Raw genomic sequence first — 20,163 nt, 5'->3', positions numbered from 1 at the left:
GGGGCATGGTAACTGATAGGTGGGGACTTGAGAATAAAGACTTCCTATTACGAGGGGCATGGTAACTGATAGGTGGGGACTTGAGAATAAAGACTTCCTATTGTGAAGGGCATGGTAACTGATAGGTGGGGACTTGAGAATAAAGACTTCCTATTGTGAGGGGCATGGTAACTGATAGGTGGGGACTTGAGAATAAAGACTTCCTATTGTGAGGGGCATGGTAACTGATAGGTGGGGACTTGAGAATAAAGACTTCCTATTGTGAGGGGCATGGTAACTGATAGGTGGGGACTTGAGAATAAAGACTTCCTATTGTGAGGGGCATGGTAACTGATAGGTGGGGACTTGAGAATAAAGACTTCCTATTACGAGGGGCATGGTAACTGATAGGTGGGGACTTGAGAATAAAGACTTCCTATTACGAGGGGCATGGTAACTGATAGGTGGGGACTTGAGAATAAAGACTTCCTATTACGAGGGGCATGGTAACTGATAGGTGGGGACTTGAGAATAAAGACTTCCTATTGTGAGGGGCATGGTAACTGATAGGTGGGGACTTGAGGATAAAGACTTCCTATTGTGAGGGGCATGGTAACTGATAGGTGGGGACTTGAGAATAAAGACTTCCTATTGTGAGGGGCATGGTAACTGATAGGTGGGGACTTGAGAATAAAGACTTCCTATTATGAGGGGCATGGTAACTGATAGGTGGGGACTTGAGAATAAAGACTTCCTATTGTGAGGGGCATGGTAACTGATAGGTGGGGACTTGAGAATAAAGACTTCCTATTGTCAGGGGCATGGTAACTGATAGGTGGGGACTTGAGAATAAAGACTTCCTATTGTGAGGGGCATGGTAACTGATAGGTGGGGACTTGAGAATAAAGACTTCCTATTGTGAGGGGCATGGTAACTGATAGGTGGGGACTTGAGAATAAAGACTTCCTATTGTGAGGGGCATGGTAACTGATAGGTGGGGACTTGAGAATAAAGACTTCCTATTGTTAGGGGCATGGTAACTGATAGGTGGGGACTTGAGAATAAAGACTTCCTATTGTGAGGGGCATGGTATCTGATAGGTGGGGACTTGAGAATAAAGACTTCCTATTGTGAGGGGCATGGTAACTGATAGGTGGGGACTTGAGAATAAAGACTTCCTATTGTGAGGGGCATGGTAACTGATAGGTGGGGACTTGAGAATAAAGACTTCCTATTGTGAGGGGCATGGTAACTGATAGTTGGGACTTGAGAATAAAGACTTCCTATTGTGAGGGGCATGGTAACTGATAGGTGGGGACTTGAGAATAAAGACTTCCTATTGTGAGGGGCATGGTAACTGATAAGTGGGGACTTGAGAATAAAGACTTCCTATTGTTAGGGGCATGGTAACTGATAGGTGGGGACTTGAGAATAAAGACTTCCTATTGTGAGGGGCATGGTAACTGATAGGTGGGGACTTGAGAATAAAGACTTCCTATTGTGAGGGGCATGGTAACTGATATGTGGGGACTTGAGAATAAAGACTTCCTATTGTGAGGGGCATGGTAACTGATAGGTGGGGACTTGAGAATAAAGACTTCCTATTGTGAGGGGCATGGTAACTGATAGGTGGGGACTTGAGAATAAAGACTTCCTATTGTGAGGGGCATGGTAACTGATAGGTGGGGACTTGAGAATAAAGACTTCCTATTGTGAGGGGCATGGTAACTGATAGGTGGGGACTTGAGAATAAAGACTTCCTATTGTGAGGGGCATGGTAACTGATAGGTGGGGACTTGAGAATAAAGACTTCCTATTGTGAGGGGCATGGTAACTGATAGGTGGGGACTTGAGAATAAAGACTTCCTATTGTGAGGGGCATGGTAACTGATAAGTGGGGACTTGAGAATAAAGACTTCCTATTGTTAGGGGCATGGTAACTGATAGGTGGGGACTTGAGAATTAAGACTTCCTATTGTGAGGGGCATGGTAACTGATAGGTGGGGACTTGAGAATAAAGACTTCCTATTGTGAGGGGCATGGTAACTGATAGGTGGGGACTTGAGAATAAAGACTTCCTATTGTGAGGGGCATGGTAACTGATAGGTGGGGACTTGAGAATAAAGACTTCCTATTGTGAGGGGCATGGTAACTGATAGGTGGGGACTTGAGGATAAAGACTTCCTATTGTGTGGGGCATGGTAACTGATAGGTGGGGACTTGAGAATAAAGACTTCCTATTGTTAGGGGCATGGTAACTGATAGGTGGGGACTTGAGAATAAAGACTTCCTATTGTTAGGGGCATGGTAACTGATAGGTGGGGACTTTAGAATAAAGACTTCCTATTGTGAGGGGCATGGTAACTGATAGGTGGGGACTTGAGAATAAAGACTTCCTATTGTGAGGGGCATGGTAACTTATAGGTGGGGACTTGAGAATAAAGACTTCCTATTGTTAGGGGCATGGTAACTGATAGGTGGGGACTTGAGAATAAAGACTTCCTATTGTTAGGGGCATGGTAACTGATAGGTGGGGACTTGAGAATAAAGACTTCCTATTGTGAGGGGCATGGTAACTGATAGGTGGGGACTTGAGAATAAAGACTTCCTATTGTGAGGGGCATGGTAACTGATAGGTGGGGACTTGAGAATAAAGACTTCCTATTGTGAGGGGCATGGTAACTGATAGGTGGGGACTTGAGAATAAAGACTTCCTATTGTGAGGGGCATGGTAACTGATAGGTGGGGACTTGAGAATAAAGACTTCCTATTGTGAGGGGCATGGTAACTGATAGGTGGGGACTTGAGGATAAAGACCCTATTACGAGGGGCATGGTAACTGATAGGTGGGGACTTGAGGATAAAGACTTCCTATTGTGAGGGGCATGGTAACTGATAGGTGGGGACTTGAGAATAAAGACTTCCTATTGTGAGGGGCATGGTAACTGATAGGTGGGGACTTGAGAATAAAGACTTCCTATTGTGAGGGGCATGGTAACTGATAGGTGGGGACTTGAGAATAAAGACTTCCTATTGTGAGGGGCATGGTAACTGATAAGTGGGGACTTGAGAATAAAGACTTCCTATTGTTAGGGGCATGGTAACTGATAGGTGGGGACTTGAGAATAAAGACTTCCTATTGTGAGGGGCATGGTAACTGATAGGTGGGGACTTGAGAATAAAGACTTCCTATTGTGAGGGGCATGGTAACTGATAGGTGGGGACTTGAGAATAAAGACTTCCTATTGTGAGGGGCATGGTAACTGATAGGTGGGGACTTGAGAATAAAGACTTCCTATTGTGAGGGGCATGGTAACTGATAGGTGGGGACTTGAGGATAAAGACTTCCTATTGTGTGGGGCATGGTAACTGATAGGTGGGGACTTGAGAATAAAGACTTCCTATTGTTAGGGGCATGGTAACTGATAGGTGGGGACTTGAGAATAAAGACTTCCTATTGTTAGGGGCATGGTAACTGATAGGTGGGGACTTGAGAATAAAGACTTCCTATTGTGAGGGGCATGGTAACTGATAGGTGGGGACTTGAGAATAAAGACTTCCTATTGTTAGGGGCATGGTAACTGATAGGTGGGGACTTGAGAATAAAGACTTCCTATTGTGAGGGGCATGGTATCTGATAGGTGGGGACTTGAGAATAAAGACTTCCTATTGTGAGGGGCATGGTAACTGATAGGTGGGGACTTGAGAATAAAGACTTCCTATTGTGAGGGGCATGGTAACTGATAGGTGGGGACTTGAGAATAAAGACTTCCTATTGTGAGGGGCATGGTAACTGATAGTTGGGACTTGAGAATAAAGACTTCCTATTGTGAGGGGCATGGTAACTGATAGGTGGGGACTTGAGAATAAAGACTTCCTATTGTGAGGGGCATGGTAACTGATAAGTGGGGACTTGAGAATAAAGACTTCCTATTGTTAGGGGCATGGTAACTGATAGGTGGGGACTTGAGAATAAAGACTTCCTATTGTGAGGGGCATGGTAACTGATAGGTGGGGACTTGAGAATAAAGACTTCCTATTGTGAGGGGCATGGTAACTGATATGTGGGGACTTGAGAATAAAGACTTCCTATTGTGAGGGGCATGGTAACTGATAGGTGGGGACTTGAGAATAAAGACTTCCTATTGTTAGGGGCATGGTAACTGATAGGTGGGGACTTGAGAATAAAGACTTCCTATTGTGAGGGGCATGGTAACTGATAGGTGGGGACTTGAGAATAAAGACTTCCTATTGTGAGGGGCATGGTAACTGATAGGTGGGGACTTGAGAATAAAGACTTCCTATTGTGAGGGGCATGGTAACTGATAGGTGGGGACTTGAGAATAAAGACTTCCTATTGTGAGGGGCATGGTAACTGATAGGTGGGGACTTGAGAATAAAGACTTCCTATTGTGAGGGGCATGGTAACTGATAGGTGGGGACTTGAGGATAAAGACCCTATTACGAGGGGCATGGTAACTGATAGGTGGGGACTTGAGGATAAAGACTTCCTATTGTGAGGGGCATGGTAACTGATAGGTGGGGACTTGAGAATAAAGACTTCCTATTGTGAGGGGCATGGTAACTGATAGGTGGGGACTTGAGAATAAAGACTTCCTATTGTGAGGGGCATGGTAACTGATAGGTGGGGACTTGAGAATAAAGACTTCCTATTGTGAGGGGCATGGTAACTGATAAGTGGGGACTTGAGAATAAAGACTTCCTATTGTTAGGGGCATGGTAACTGATAGGTGGGGACTTGAGAATAAAGACTTCCTATTGTGAGGGGCATGGTAACTGATAGGTGGGGACTTGAGAATAAAGACTTCCTATTGTGAGGGGCATGGTAACTGATAGGTGGGGACTTGAGAATAAAGACTTCCTATTGTGAGGGGCATGGTAACTGATAGGTGGGGACTTGAGAATAAAGACTTCCTATTGTGAGGGGCATGGTAACTGATAGGTGGGGACTTGAGGATAAAGACTTCCTATTGTGTGGGGCATGGTAACTGATAGGTGGGGACTTGAGAATAAAGACTTCCTATTGTTAGGGGCATGGTAACTGATAGGTGGGGACTTGAGAATAAAGACTTCCTATTGTTAGGGGCATGGTAACTGATAGGTGGGGACTTTAGAATAAAGACTTCCTATTGTGAGGGGCATGGTAACTGATAGGTGGGGACTTGAGAATAAAGACTTCCTATTGTGAGGGGCATGGTAACTTATAGGTGGGGACTTGAGAATAAAGACTTCCTATTGTTAGGGGCATGGTAACTGATAGGTGGGGACTTGAGAATAAAGACTTCCTATTGTTAGGGGCATGGTAACTGATAGGTGGGGACTTGAGAATAAAGACTTCCTATTGTGAGGGGCATGGTAACTGATAGGTGGGGACTTGAGAATAAAGACTTCCTATTGTGAGGGGCATGGTAACTGATAGGTGGGGACTTGAGAATAAAGACTTCCTATTGTGAGGGGCATGGTAACTGATAGGTGGGGACTTGAGAATAAAGACTTCCTATTGTGAGGGGCATGGTAACTGATAGGTGGGGACTTGAGAATAAAGACTTCCCATTGTGAGGGGCATGGTAACTGATAGGTGGGGACTTGAGGATAAAGACTTCCTATTACGAGGGGCATGGTAACTGATAGGTGGGGACTTGAGGATAAAGACTTCCTATTGTGAGGGGCATGGTAACTGATAGGTGGGGACTTGAGAATAAAGACTTCCTATTATGAGGGGCATGGTAACTGATAGGTGGGGACTTGAGGATAAAGATTTCCTATTATGAGGGGCATGGTAACTGATAGGTGGGGACTTGAGGATAAAAACTTCCTATTGTGAGGGGCATGGTAACTGATAGGTGGGGACTTGAGAATAAAGACTTCCAATTACGAGGGGCATGGTAACTGATAGGTGGGGACTTGAGAATAAAGACTTCCTATTACGAGGGGCATGGTAACTGATAGGTGGGGACTTGAGAATAAAGACTTCCTATTGTGAGGGGCATGGTAACTGATAGGTGGGGACTTGAGAATAAAGACTTCCTATTATGAGGGGCATGGTAACTGATAGGTGGGGACTTGAGAATAAATACTTCCTATTACAAGGGGCATGGTAACTGATAGGTGGGGACTTGAGAATAAAGACTTCCTATTGTGAGGGGCATGGTAACTGATAGGTGGGGACTTGAGAATAAAGACTTCCTATTGTGAGGGGCATGGTAACTGATAGGTGGGGACTTGAGAATAAAGACTTCCTATTGTGAGGGGCATGGTAACTGATAGGTGGGGACTTGAGAATAAAGACTTCCTATTATGAGGGGCATGGTAACTGATAGGTGGGGACTTGAGAATAAAGACTTCCTATTGTGAGGGGCATGGTAACTGATAGGTGGGGACTTGAGAATAAAGACTTCCTATTGTGAGGGGCATGGTAACTGATAGGTGGGGACTTGAGAATAAAGACTTCCTATTACGAGGGGCATGGTAACTGATAGGTGGGGACTTGAGAATAAAGACTTCCTATTGTGAAGGGCATGGTAACTGATAGGTGGGGACTTGAGAATAAAGACTTCCTATTGTGAAGGGCATGGTAACTGATAGGTGGGGACTTGAGAATAAAGACTTCCTATTGTGAGGGGCATGGTAACTGATAGGTGGGGACTTGAGAATAAAGACTTCCTATTGTGAGGGGCATGGTAACTGATAGGTGGGGACTTGAGAATAAAGACTTCCTATTGTGAGGGGCATGGTAACTGATAGGTGGGGACTTGAGAATAAAGACTTCCTATTGTGAGGGGCATGGTAACTGATAGGTGGGGACTTGAGAATAAAGACTTCCTATTACGAGGGGCATGGTAACTGATAGGTGGGGACTTGAGAATAAAGACTTCCTATTACGAGGGGCATGGTAACTGATAGGTGGGGACTTGAGAATAAAGACTTCCTATTACGAGGGGCATGGTAACTGATAGGTGGGGACTTGAGAATAAAGACTTCCTATTGTGAGGGGCATGGTAACTGATAGGTGGGGACTTGAGGATAAAGACTTCCTATTGTGAGGGGCATGGTAACTGATAGGTGGGGACTTGAGAATAAAGACTTCCTATTGTGAGGGGCATGGTAACTGATAGGTGGGGACTTGAGAATAAAGACTTCCTATTATGAGGGGCATGGTAACTGATAGGTGGGGACTTGAGAATAAAGACTTCCTATTGTGAGGGGCATGGTAACTGATAGGTGGGGACTTGAGAATAAAGACTTCCTATTGTGAGGGGCATGGTTTCTGATAGGTGGGGACTTGAGAATAAAGACTTCCTATTGTGAGGGGCATGGTAACTGATAGGTGGGGACTTGAGAATAAAGACTTCCTATTGTGAGGGGCATGGTAACTGATAGGTGGGGACTTGAGAATAAAGACTTCCTATTGTGAGGGGCATGGTAACTGATAGGTGGGGACTTGAGAATAAAGACTTCCTATTGTTAGGGGCATGGTAACTGATAGGTGGGGACTTGAGAATAAAGACTTCCTATTGTGAGGGGCATGGTATCTGATAGGTGGGGACTTGAGAATAAAGACTTCCTATTGTGAGGGGCATGGTAACTGATAGGTGGGGACTTGAGAATAAAGACTTCCTATTGTGAGGGGCATGGTAACTGATAGGTGGGGACTTGAGAATAAAGACTTCCTATTGTGAGGGGCATGGTAACTGATAGTTGGGACTTGAGAATAAAGACTTCCTATTGTGAGGGGCATGGTAACTGATAGGTGGGGACTTGAGAATAAAGACTTCCTATTGTGAGGGGCATGGTAACTGATAAGTGGGGACTTGAGAATAAAGACTTCCTATTGTTAGGGGCATGGTAACTGATAGGTGGGGACTTGAGAATAAAGACTTCCTATTGTGAGGGGCATGGTAACTGATAGGTGGGGACTTGAGAATAAAGACTTCCTATTGTGAGGGGCATGGTAACTGATATGTGGGGACTTGAGAATAAAGACTTCCTATTGTGAGGGGCATGGTAACTGATAGGTGGGGACTTGAGAATAAAGACTTCCTATTGTGAGGGGCATGGTAACTGATAGGTGGGGACTTGAGAATAAAGACTTCCTATTGTGAGGGGCATGGTAACTGATAGGTGGGGACTTGAGAATAAAGACTTCCTATTGTGAGGGGCATGGTAACTGATAGGTGGGGACTTGAGAATAAAGACTTCCTATTGTGAGGGGCATGGTAACTGATAGGTGGGGACTTGAGAATAAAGACTTCCTATTGTGAGGGGCATGGTAACTGATAGGTGGGGACTTGAGAATAAAGACTTCCTATTGTGAGGGGCATGGTAACTGATAAGTGGGGACTTGAGAATAAAGACTTCCTATTGTTAGGGGCATGGTAACTGATAGGTGGGGACTTGAGAATTAAGACTTCCTATTGTGAGGGGCATGGTAACTGATAGGTGGGGACTTGAGAATAAAGACTTCCTATTGTGAGGGGCATGGTAACTGATAGGTGGGGACTTGAGAATAAAGACTTCCTATTGTGAGGGGCATGGTAACTGATAGGTGGGGACTTGAGAATAAAGACTTCCTATTGTGAGGGGCATGGTAACTGATAGGTGGGGACTTGAGGATAAAGACTTCCTATTGTGTGGGGCATGGTAACTGATAGGTGGGGACTTGAGAATAAAGACTTCCTATTGTTAGGGGCATGGTAACTGATAGGTGGGGACTTGAGAATAAAGACTTCCTATTGTTAGGGGCATGGTAACTGATAGGTGGGGACTTTAGAATAAAGACTTCCTATTGTGAGGGGCATGGTAACTGATAGGTGGGGACTTGAGAATAAAGACTTCCTATTGTGAGGGGCATGGTAACTTATAGGTGGGGACTTGAGAATAAAGACTTCCTATTGTTAGGGGCATGGTAACTGATAGGTGGGGACTTCAGAATAAAGACTTCCTATTGTTAGGGGCATGGTAACTGATAGGTGGGGACTTCAGAATAAAGACTTCCTATTGTGAGGGGCATGGTAACTGATAGGTGGGGACTTGAGAATAAAGACTTCCTATTGTGAGGGGCATGGTAACTGATAGGTGGGGACTTGAGAATAAAGACTTCCTATTGTGAGGGGCATGGTAACTGATAGGTGGGGACTTGAGAATAAAGACTTCCTATTGTGAGGGGCATGGTAACTGATAGGTGGGGACTTGAGAATAAAGACTTCCTATTGTGAGGGGCATGGTAACTGATAGGTGGGGACTTGAGGATAAAGACCCTATTACGAGGGGCATGGTAACTGATAGGTGGGGACTTGAGGATAAAGACTTCCTATTGTGAGGGGCATGGTAACTGATAGGTGGGGACTTGAGAATAAAGACTTCCTATTGTGAGGGGCATGGTAACTGATAGGTGGGGACTTGAGAATAAAGACTTCCTATTGTGAGGGGCATGGTAACTGATAGGTGGGGACTTGAGAATAAAGACTTCCTATTGTGAGGGGCATGGTAACTGATAAGTGGGGACTTGAGAATAAAGACTTCCTATTGTTAGGGGCATGGTAACTGATAGGTGGGGACTTGAGAATAAAGACTTCCTATTGTGAGGGGCATGGTAACTGATAGGTGGGGACTTGAGAATAAAGACTTCCTATTGTGAGGGGCATGGTAACTGATAGGTGGGGACTTGAGAATAAAGACTTCCTATTGTGAGGGGCATGGTAACTGATAGGTGGGGACTTGAGAATAAAGACTTCCTATTGTGAGGGGCATGGTAACTGATAGGTGGGGACTTGAGGATAAAGACTTCCTATTGTGTGGGGCATGGTAACTGATAGGTGGGGACTTGAGAATAAAGACTTCCTATTGTTAGGGGCATGGTAACTGATAGGTGGGGACTTGAGAATAAAGACTTCCTATTGTTAGGGGCATGGTAACTGATAGGTGGGGACTTGAGAATAAAGACTTCCTATTGTGAGGGGCATGGTAACTGATAGGTGGGGACTTGAGAATAAAGACTTCCTATTGTTAGGGGCATGGTAACTGATAGGTGGGGACTTGAGAATAAAGACTTCCTATTGTGAGGGGCATGGTATCTGATAGGTGGGGACTTGAGAATAAAGACTTCCTATTGTGAGGGGCATGGTAACTGATAGGTGGGGACTTGAGAATAAAGACTTCCTATTGTGAGGGGCATGGTAACTGATAGGTGGGGACTTGAGAATAAAGACTTCCTATTGTGAGGGGCATGGTAACTGATAGTTGGGACTTGAGAATAAAGACTTCCTATTGTGAGGGGCATGGTAACTGATAGGTGGGGACTTGAGAATAAAGACTTCCTATTGTGAGGGGCATGGTAACTGATAAGTGGGGACTTGAGAATAAAGACTTCCTATTGTTAGGGGCATGGTAACTGATAGGTGGGGACTTGAGAATAAAGACTTCCTATTGTGAGGGGCATGGTAACTGATAGGTGGGGACTTGAGAATAAAGACTTCCTATTGTGAGGGGCATGGTAACTGATATGTGGGGACTTGAGAATAAAGACTTCCTATTGTGAGGGGCATGGTAACTGATAGGTGGGGACTTGAGAATAAAGACTTCCTATTGTGAGGGGCATGGTAACTGATAGGTGGGGACTTGAGAATAAAGACTTCCTATTGTGAGGGGCATGGTAACTGATAGGTGGGGACTTGAGAATAAAGACTTCCTATTGTGAGGGGCATGGTAACTGATAGGTGGGGACTTGAGAATAAAGACTTCCTATTGTGAGGGGCATGGTAACTGATAAGTGGGGACTTGAGAATAAAGACTTCCTATTGTTAGGGGCATGGTAACTGATAGGTGGGGACTTGAGAATTAAGACTTCCTATTGTGAGGGGCATGGTAACTGATAGGTGGGGACTTGAGAATAAAGACTTCCTATTGTGAGGGGCATGGTAACTGATAGGTGGGGACTTGAGAATAAAGACTTCCTATTGTGAGGGGCATGGTAACTGATAGGTGGGGACTTGAGAATAAAGACTTCCTATTGTGAGGGGCATGGTAACTGATAGGTGGGGACTTGAGGATAAAGACTTCCTATTGTGTGGGGCATGGTAACTGATAGGTGGGGACTTGAGAATAAAGACTTCCTATTGTTAGGGGCATGGTAACTGATAGGTGGGGACTTGAGAATAAAGACTTCCTATTGTTAGGGGCATGGTAACTGATAGGTGGGGACTTTAGAATAAAGACTTCCTATTGTGAGGGGCATGGTAACTGATAGGTGGGGACTTGAGAATAAAGACTTCCTATTGTGAGGGGCATGGTAACTTATAGGTGGGGACTTGAGAATAAAGACTTCCTATTGTTAGGGGCATGGTAACTGATAGGTGGGGACTTGAGAATAAAGACTTCCTATTGTTAGGGGCATGGTAACTGATAGGTGGGGACTTGAGAATAAAGACTTCCTATTGTGAGGGGCATGGTAACTGATAGGTGGGGACTTGAGAATAAAGACTTCCTATTGTGAGGGGCATGGTAACTGATAGGTGGGGACTTGAGAATAAAGACTTCCTATTGTGAGGGGCATGGTAACTGATAGGTGGGGACTTGAGAATAAAGACTTCCTATTGTGAGGGGCATGGTAACTGATAGGTGGGGACTTGAGAATAAAGACTTCCTATTGTGAGGGGCATGGTAACTGATAGGTGGGGACTTGAGGATAAAGACCCTATTACGAGGGGCATGGTAACTGATAGGTGGGGACTTGAGGATAAAGACTTCCTATTGTGAGGGGCATGGTAACTGATAGGTGGGGACTTGAGAATAAAGACTTCCTATTGTGAGGGGCATGGTAACTGATAGGTGGGGACTTGAGAATAAAGACTTCCTATTGTGAGGGGCATGGTAACTGATAGGTGGGGACTTGAGAATAAAGACTTCCTATTGTGAGGGGCATGGTAACTGATAAGTGGGGACTTGAGAATAAAGACTTCCTATTGTTAGGGGCATGGTAACTGATAGGTGGGGACTTGAGAATAAAGACTTCCTATTGTGAGGGGCATGGTAACTGATAGGTGGGGACTTGAGAATAAAGACTTCCTATTGTGAGGGGCATGGTAACTGATAGGTGGGGACTTGAGAATAAAGACTTCCTATTGTTAGGGGCATGGTAACTGATAGGTGGGGACTTGAGGATAAAGACTTCCTATTACGAGGGGCATGGTAACTGATAGGTGGGGACTTGAGAATAAAGACTTCCTATTGTGAGGGGCATGGTAACTGATAGGTGGGGACTTGAGAATAAAGACTTCCTATTGTGAGGGGCATGGTAACTGATAGGTGGGGACTTGAGAATAAAGACTTCCTATTGTGAGGGGCATGGTAACTGATAGGTGGGGACTTGAGAATAAAGACTTCCTATTGTGAGGGGCATGGTAACTGATAAGTGGGGACTTGAGAATAAAGACTTCCTATTGTTAGGGGCATGGTAACTGATAGGTGGGGACTTGAGAATAAAGACTTCCTATTGTGAGGGGCATGGTAACTGATTGGTGGGGACTTGAGAATAAAGACTTCCTAATGTGAGGGGCATGGTAACTGATAGGTGGGGACTTGAGAATAAAGACTTCCTATTGTGAGGGGCATGGTAACTGATAGGTGGGGACTTGAGAATAAAGACTTCCTATTGTGAGGGGCATGGTAACTGATAGGTGGGGACTTGAGGATAAAGACTTCCTATTGTGTGGGGCATGGTAACTGATAGGTGGGGACTTGAGAATAAAGACTTCCTATTGTTAGGGGCATGGTAACTGATAGGTGGGGACTTGAGAATAAAGACTTCCTATTGTTAGGGGCATGGTAACTGATAGGTGGGGACTTTAGAATAAAGACTTCCTATTGTGAGGGGCATGGTAACTGATAGGTGGGGACTTGAGAATAAAGACTTCCTATTGTGAGGGGCATGGTAACTTATAGGTGGGGACTTGAGAATAAAGACTTCCTATTGTTAGGGGCATGGTAACTGATAGGTGGGGACTTGAGAATAAAGACTTCCTATTGTTAGGGGCATGGTAACTGATAGGTGGGGACTTGAGAATAAAGACTTCCTATTGTGAGGGGCATGGTAACTGATAGGTGGGGACTTGAGAATAAAGACTTCCTATTGTGAGGGGCATGGTAACTGATAGGTGGGGACTTGAGAATAAAGACTTCCTATTGTGAGGGGCATGGTAACTGATAGGTGGGGACTTGAGAATAAAGACTTCCTATTGTGAGGGGCATGGTAACTGATAGGTGGGGACTTGAGAATAAAGACTTCCTATTGTGAGGGGCATGGTAACTGATAGGTGGGGACTTGAGGATAAAGACTTCCTATTACGAGGGGCATGGTAACTGATAGGTGGGGACTTGAGGATAAAGACTTCCTATTGTGAGGGGCATGGTAACTGATAGGTGGGGACTTGAGGATAAAGACTTCCTATTACGAGGGGCATGGTAACTGATAGGTGGGGACTTGAGAATAAAGACTTCCTATTGTTAGGGGCATGGTAACTGATAGGTGGGGACTTGAGAATAAAGACTTCCTATTGTTAGGGGCATGGTAACTGATAGGTGGGGACTTGAGGATGAAGACTTCCTATTACGAGGGGCATGGTAACTGATAGGTGGGGACGAGAATAAAGACTTCCTATTGTGAGGGGCATGGTAACTGATAGGTGGGGACTTGAGGATAAAGATTTCCTATTATGAGGGGCATGGTAACTGATAGGTGGGGACTTGAGGATAAGGACTTCCTATTGTGAGGGGCATGGTAACTGATAGGTGGGGACTTGAGGATAAAGACTTCCTATTGTTAGGGGCATGGTAACTGATAGGTGGGGACTTGAGAATAAAGACTTCCTATTGTGAGGGGCATGGTAACTGATAGGTGGGGACTTGAGGATAAAGACTTCCTATTGTGAGGGGCATGGTAACTGATAGGTGGGGACTTGAGAATAAAGACTTCCTATTACGAGGGGCATGGTAACTGATAGGTGGGGACTTGAGGATAAAGATTTCCTATTATGAGGGGCATGGTAACTGATAGGTGGGGACTTGAGGATAAAGACTTCCTATTGTGAGGGGCATGGTAACTGATAGGTGGGGACTTGAGAATAAAGACTTCCTATTACGAGGGGCATGGTAACTGATAGGTGGGGACTTGAGAATAAAGACTTCCTATTGTTAGGGGCATGGTAACTGATAGGTGGGGACTTGAGAATAAAGACTTCCTATTGTGAGGGGCATGGTAACTGATAGGTGTGGACTTGAGAATAAAGACTTCCTATTGTGAGGGGCATGGTAACTGATAGGTGGGGACTTGAGAATAAAGACTTCCTATTGTGAGGGGCATGGTAACTGATAGGTGGGGACTTGAGAATAAAGACTTCCTATTGTGAGGGGCATGGTAACTGATAGGTGGGGACTTGAGGATAAAGACTTCCTATTGTGTGGGGCATGGTAACTGATAGGTGGGGACTTGAGGATAAAGACTTCCTATTGTTAGGGGCATGGTAACTGATAGGTGGGGACTTGAGAATAAAGACTTCCTATTGTTAGGGGCATGGTAACTGATAGGTGGGGACTTTAGAATAAAGACTTCCTATTGTGAGGGGCATGGTAACTGATAGGTGGGGACTTGAGAATAAAGACTTCCTATTGTGAGGGGCATGGTAACTTATAGGTGGGGACTTGAGAATAAAGACTTCCTATTGTTAGGGGCATGGTAACTGATAGGTGGGGACTTGAGAATAAAGACTTCCTATTGTTAGGGGCATGGTAACTGATAGGTGGGGACTTGAGAATAAAGACTTCCTATTGTGAGGGGCATGGTAACTGATAGGTGGGGACTTGAGAATAAAGACTTCCTATTGTGAGGGGCATGGTAACTGATAGGTGGGGACTTGAGAATAAAGACTTCCTATTGTGAGGGGCATGGTAACTGATAGGTGGGGACTTGAGAATAAAGACTTCCTATTGTGAGGGGCATGGTAACTGATAGGTGGGGACTTGAGAATAAAGACTTCCTATTGTGAGGGGCATGGTAACTGATAGGTGGGGACTTGAGGATAAAGACTTCCTATTACGAGGGGCATGGTAACTGATAGGTGGGGACTTGAGGATAAAGACTTCCTATTGTGAGGGGCATGGTAACTGATAGGTGGGAACTTGAGGATAAAGACTTCCTATTACGAGGGGCATGGTAACTGATAGGTGGGGACTTGAGAATAAAGACTTCCTATTGTTAGTGGCATGGTAACTGATAGGTGGGGACTTGAGAATAAAGACTTCCTATTGTTAGGGGCATGGTAACTGATAGGTGGGGACTTGACTATAAAGACTTCCTATTACGAGGGGCATGGTAACTGATAGGTGGGGACGAGAATAAAGACTTCCTATTGTGAGGGGCATGGTAACTGATAGGTGGGGACTTGAGGATAAAGATTTCCTATTATGAGGGGCATGGTAACTGATAGGTGGGGACTTGAGGATAAAGACTTCCTATTGTGAGGGGCATGGTAACTGATAGGTGGGGACTTGAGGATAAAGACTTCCTATTGTTAGGGGCATGGTAACTGATAGGTGGGGACTTGAGAATAAAGACTTCCTATTGTGAGGGGCATGGTAACTGATAGGTGGGGACTTGAGGATAAAGACTTCCTATTGTGAGGGGCATGGTAACTGATAGGTGGGGACTTGAGAATAAAGACTTCCTATTACGAGGGGCATGGTAACTGATAGGTGGGGACTTGAGGATAAAGATTTCCTATTATGAGGGGCATGGTAACTGATAGGTGGGGACTTGAGGATAAAGACTTCCTATTGTGAGGGGCATGGTAACTGATAGGTGGGGACTTGAGAATAAAGACTTCCTATTACGAGGGGCATGGTAACTGATAGGTGGGGACTTGAGAATAAAGACTTCCTATTACGAGGGGCATGGTAACTGATAGGTGGGGACTTGAGAATAAAGACTTCCTATTGTGAGGGGCATGGTAACTGATAGGTGGGGACTTGAGAATAAAGACTTCCTATTATGAGGGGCATGGTAACTGATAGGTGGGGACTTGAGAATAAAGACTTCCTATTACGAGGGGCATGGTAACTGATAGGTGGGGACTTGAGAATAAAGACTTCCTATTGTGAGGGGCATGGTAACTGATAGGTGGGGACTTGAGAATAAAGACTTCCTATTGTGAGGGGCATGGTAACTGATAGGTGGGGACTTGAGAATAAAGACTTCCTATTGTGAGGGGCATGGTAACTGATAGGTGGGGACTTGAGAATAAAGACTTCCTATTGTGAGGGGCATGGTAACTGATAGGTGGGGACTTGAGGATAAAGACTTCCTATTGTGAGGGGCATGGTAACTGATAGGTGGGGACGAGAATAAAGACTTCCTATTGTGAGGGGCATGGTAACTGATAGGTGGGGACTTGAGGATAAAGATTTCCTATTATGAGGGGCATGGTAACTGATAGGTGGGGACTTGAGGATAAAGACTTCCTATTGTGAGGGGCATGGTAACTGATAGGTGGGGACTTGAGGATAAAGACTTCCTATTGTTAGGGGCATGGTAACTGATAGGTGGGGACTTGAGAATAAAGACTTCCTATTGTGAGGGGCATGGTAACTGATAGGTGGGGACTTGAGGATAAAGACTTCCTATTGTGAGGGGCATGGTAACTGATAGGTGGGGACTTGAGAATAAAGACTTCCTATTATGAGGGGCATGGTAACTGATAGGTGGGGACTTGAGGATAAAGATTTCCTATTATGAGGGGCATGGTAACTGATAGGTGGGGACTTGAGGATAAAGACTTCCTATTGTGAGGGGCATGGTAACTGATAGGTGGGGACTTGAGAATAAAGACTTCCAATTACGAGGGGCATGGTAACTGATAGGTGGGGACTTGAGAATAAAGACTTCCTATTACGAGGGGCATGGTAACTGATAGGTGGGGACTTGAGAATAAAGACTTCCTATTGTGAGGGGCATGGTAACTGATAGGTGGGGACTTGAGAATAAAGACTTCCTATTGTGTGGGGCATGGTAACTGATAAGTGGGGACTTGAGAATAAAGACTTCCTATTGTTAGGGGCATGGTAACTGATAGTTGGGGACTTGAGAATAAAGACTTCCTATTGTGAGGGGCATGGTAACTGATAGGTGGGGACTTGAGAATAAAGACTTCCTATTGTGAGGGGCATGGTAACTGATAGGTGGGGACTTGAGAATAAAGACTTCCTATTGTGAGGGGCATGGTAACTGATAGGTGGGGACTTGAGAATAAAGACTTCCTATTGTGAGGGGCATGGTAACTGATAGGTGGGGACTTGAGAATAAAGACTTCCTATTGTGAGGGGCATGGTAACTGATAGCTGGGGACTTGAGAATAAAGACTTCCTATTGTGAGGGGCATGGTAACTGATAGGTGGGGACTTGAGAATAAAGACTTCCTATTGTGAGGGGCATGGTAACTGATAAGTGGGGACTTGAGAATAAAGACTTCCTATTGTTAGGGGCATGGTAACTGATAGGTGGGGACTTGAGAATAAAGACTTCCTGTTGTGAGGGGCATGGTAACTGATAGGTGGGGACTTGAGAATAAAGACTTCCTATTGTGAGGGGCATGGTAACTGATAGGTGGGGACTTGAGAATAAAGACTTCCTATTGTGAGGGGCATGGTAACTGATAGGTGGGGACTTGAGAATAAAGACTTCCTATTGTGAGGGGCATGGTAACTGATAGGTGGGGACTTGAGAATAAAGACTTCCTATTGTGAGGGGCATGGTAACTGATAGGTGGGGACTTGGGGATAAAGACTTCCCATTGTGTGGGGCATGGTAACTGATAAGTGGGGACTTGAGAATAAAGACTTCCTATTGTTAGGGGCATGGTAACTGATAGGTGGGGACTTGAGAATAAAGACTTCCTATTGTGAGGGGCATGGTAACTGATAGGTGGGGACTTGAGGATAAAGACTTCCTATTGTGTGGGGCATGGTAACTGATAGGTGGGGACTTGAGGATAAAGACTTCATATTGTTAGGGGCATGGTAACTGATAGGTGGGGACTTGAGAATAAAGACTTCCTATTGTGAGGGGCATGGTAACTGATAGGTGGGGACTTGAGAATAAAGACTTTCTATTGTGAGGGGCATGGTAACTGATAGGTGGGGACTTGAGAATAAAGACTTCCTATTGTGAGGGGCATGGTAACTGATAAGTGGGGACTTGAGAATAAAGACTTCCTATTGTTAGGGGCATGGTAACTGATAGGTGGGGACTTGAGAATAAAGACTTCCTATTGTGTGGGGCATGGTAACTGATAGGTGGGGACTTGAGAATAAAGACTTCCTATTGTGTGGGGCATGGTAACTGATAAGTGGGGACTTGAGAATAAAGACTTCCTATTGTTAGGGGCATGGTAACTGATAGTTGGGGACTTGAGAATAAAGACTTCCTATTGTGAGGGGCATGGTAACTGATAGGTGGGGACTTGAGAATAAAGACTTCCTATTGTGTGGGGCATGGTAACTGATAAGTGGGGACATGAGAATAAAGACTTCCTATTGTTAGGGGCATGGTAACTGATAGTTGGGGACTTGAGAATAAAGACTTCCTATTGTGAGGGGCATGGTAACTGATAGGTGGGGACTTGAGAATAAAGACTTCCTATTGTGAGGGGCATGGTAACTGATAGGTGGGGACTTTAGAATAAAGACTTCCTATTGTGAGGGGCATGGTAACTGATAGGTGGGGACTTGAGAATAAAGACTTCCTATTGTGAGGGGCATGGTAACTGATAGGTGGGGACTTGAGAATAAAGACTTCCTATTGTGAGGGGCATGGTAACTGATAGCTGGGGACTTGAGAATAAAGACTTCCTATTGTGAGGGGCATGGTAACTGATAGGTGGGGACTTGAGAATAAAGACTTCCTATTGTGAGGGGCATGGTAACTGATAAGTGGGGACTTGAGAATAAAGACTTCCTATTGTTAGGGGCATGGTAACTGATAGGTGGGGACTTGAGAATAAAGACTTCCTGTTGTGAGGGGCATGGTAACTGATAGGTGGGGACTTGAGAATAAAGACTTCCTATTGTGAGGGGCATGGTAACTGATAGGTGGGGACTTGAGAATAAAGACTTCCTATTGTGAGGGGCATGGTAACTGATAGGTGGGGACTTGAGAATAAAGACTTCCTATTGTGAGGGGCATGGTAACTGATAGGTGGGGACTTGAGAATAAAGACTTCCTATTGTGAGGGGCATGGTAACTGATAGGTGGGGACTTGAGGATAAAGACTTCCTATTGTGTGGGGCATGGTAACTGATAAGTGGGGACTTGAGAATAAAGACTTCCTATTGTTAGGGGCATGGTAACTGATAGGTGGGGACTTGAGAATAAAGACTTCCTATTGTGAGGGGCATGGTAACTGATAGGTGGGGACTTGAGGATAAACACTTCCTATTGTGTGGGGCATGGTAACTGATAGGTGGGGACTTGAGGATAAAGACTTCATATTGTTAGGGGCATGGTATCTGATAGGTGGGGACTTGAGAATAAAGACTTCCTATTGTGAGGGGCATGGTAACTGGTAGGTGGGGACTTGAGAATAAAGACTTCCTATTGTGAGGGGCATGGTAACTGATAGGTGGGGACTTGAGGATAAAGACTTCCTATTGTGTGGGGCATGGTAACTGATAAGTGGGGACTTGAGAATAAAGACTTCCTATTGTTAGGGGCATGGTAACTGATAGGTGGGGACTTGAGAATAAAGACTTCCTATTGTGTGGGGCATGGTAACTGATAGGTGGGGACTTGAGGATAAAGACTTCATATTGTTAGGGGCATGGTAACTGATAGGTGGGGACTTGAGAATAAAGACTTCCTATTATGAGGGGCATGGTAACTGATAGGTGGGGACGAGGATAAAGACTTCATATTATGAGAGGCATGGTAACTGATAGGTGGGGACTTGAGGATAAAGACTTCCTATTATGAGGGTCATGGTAACTGATAGGTGGGGACTTGAGGATAAAGACTTCCTATTATGAGGGGCATGGTAACTGATAGGTGGGGACGAGGATAAAGACTTCATATTATGAGAGGCATGGTAACTGATAGGTGGGGACTTGAGGATAAAGATTTCC

At 44.9% G+C, this 20,163-nt stretch overlaps 1 protein-coding gene across 1 annotated transcript in view; it reads left to right on the top strand.

Moving 5' to 3' along the window:
* LOC138756661 (protein shortage in chiasmata 1 ortholog) overlaps nucleotides 1-20,163 on the top strand; it is a 241,433-nt gene that overhangs the window by 165,449 nt on the left and 55,821 nt on the right. The gene's annotated exons all lie outside the window — the stretch shown is intronic.

Source organism: Narcine bancroftii, chromosome 1, assembly GCF_036971445.1.
Source record: "Narcine bancroftii isolate sNarBan1 chromosome 1, sNarBan1.hap1, whole genome shotgun sequence".
NCBI lineage: Eukaryota > Metazoa > Chordata > Chondrichthyes > Torpediniformes > Narcinidae > Narcine > Narcine bancroftii.
The sequence above is the reverse complement of the archived record's forward strand: the minus strand, read 5'-3'. Positions and strand labels throughout refer to the sequence as shown.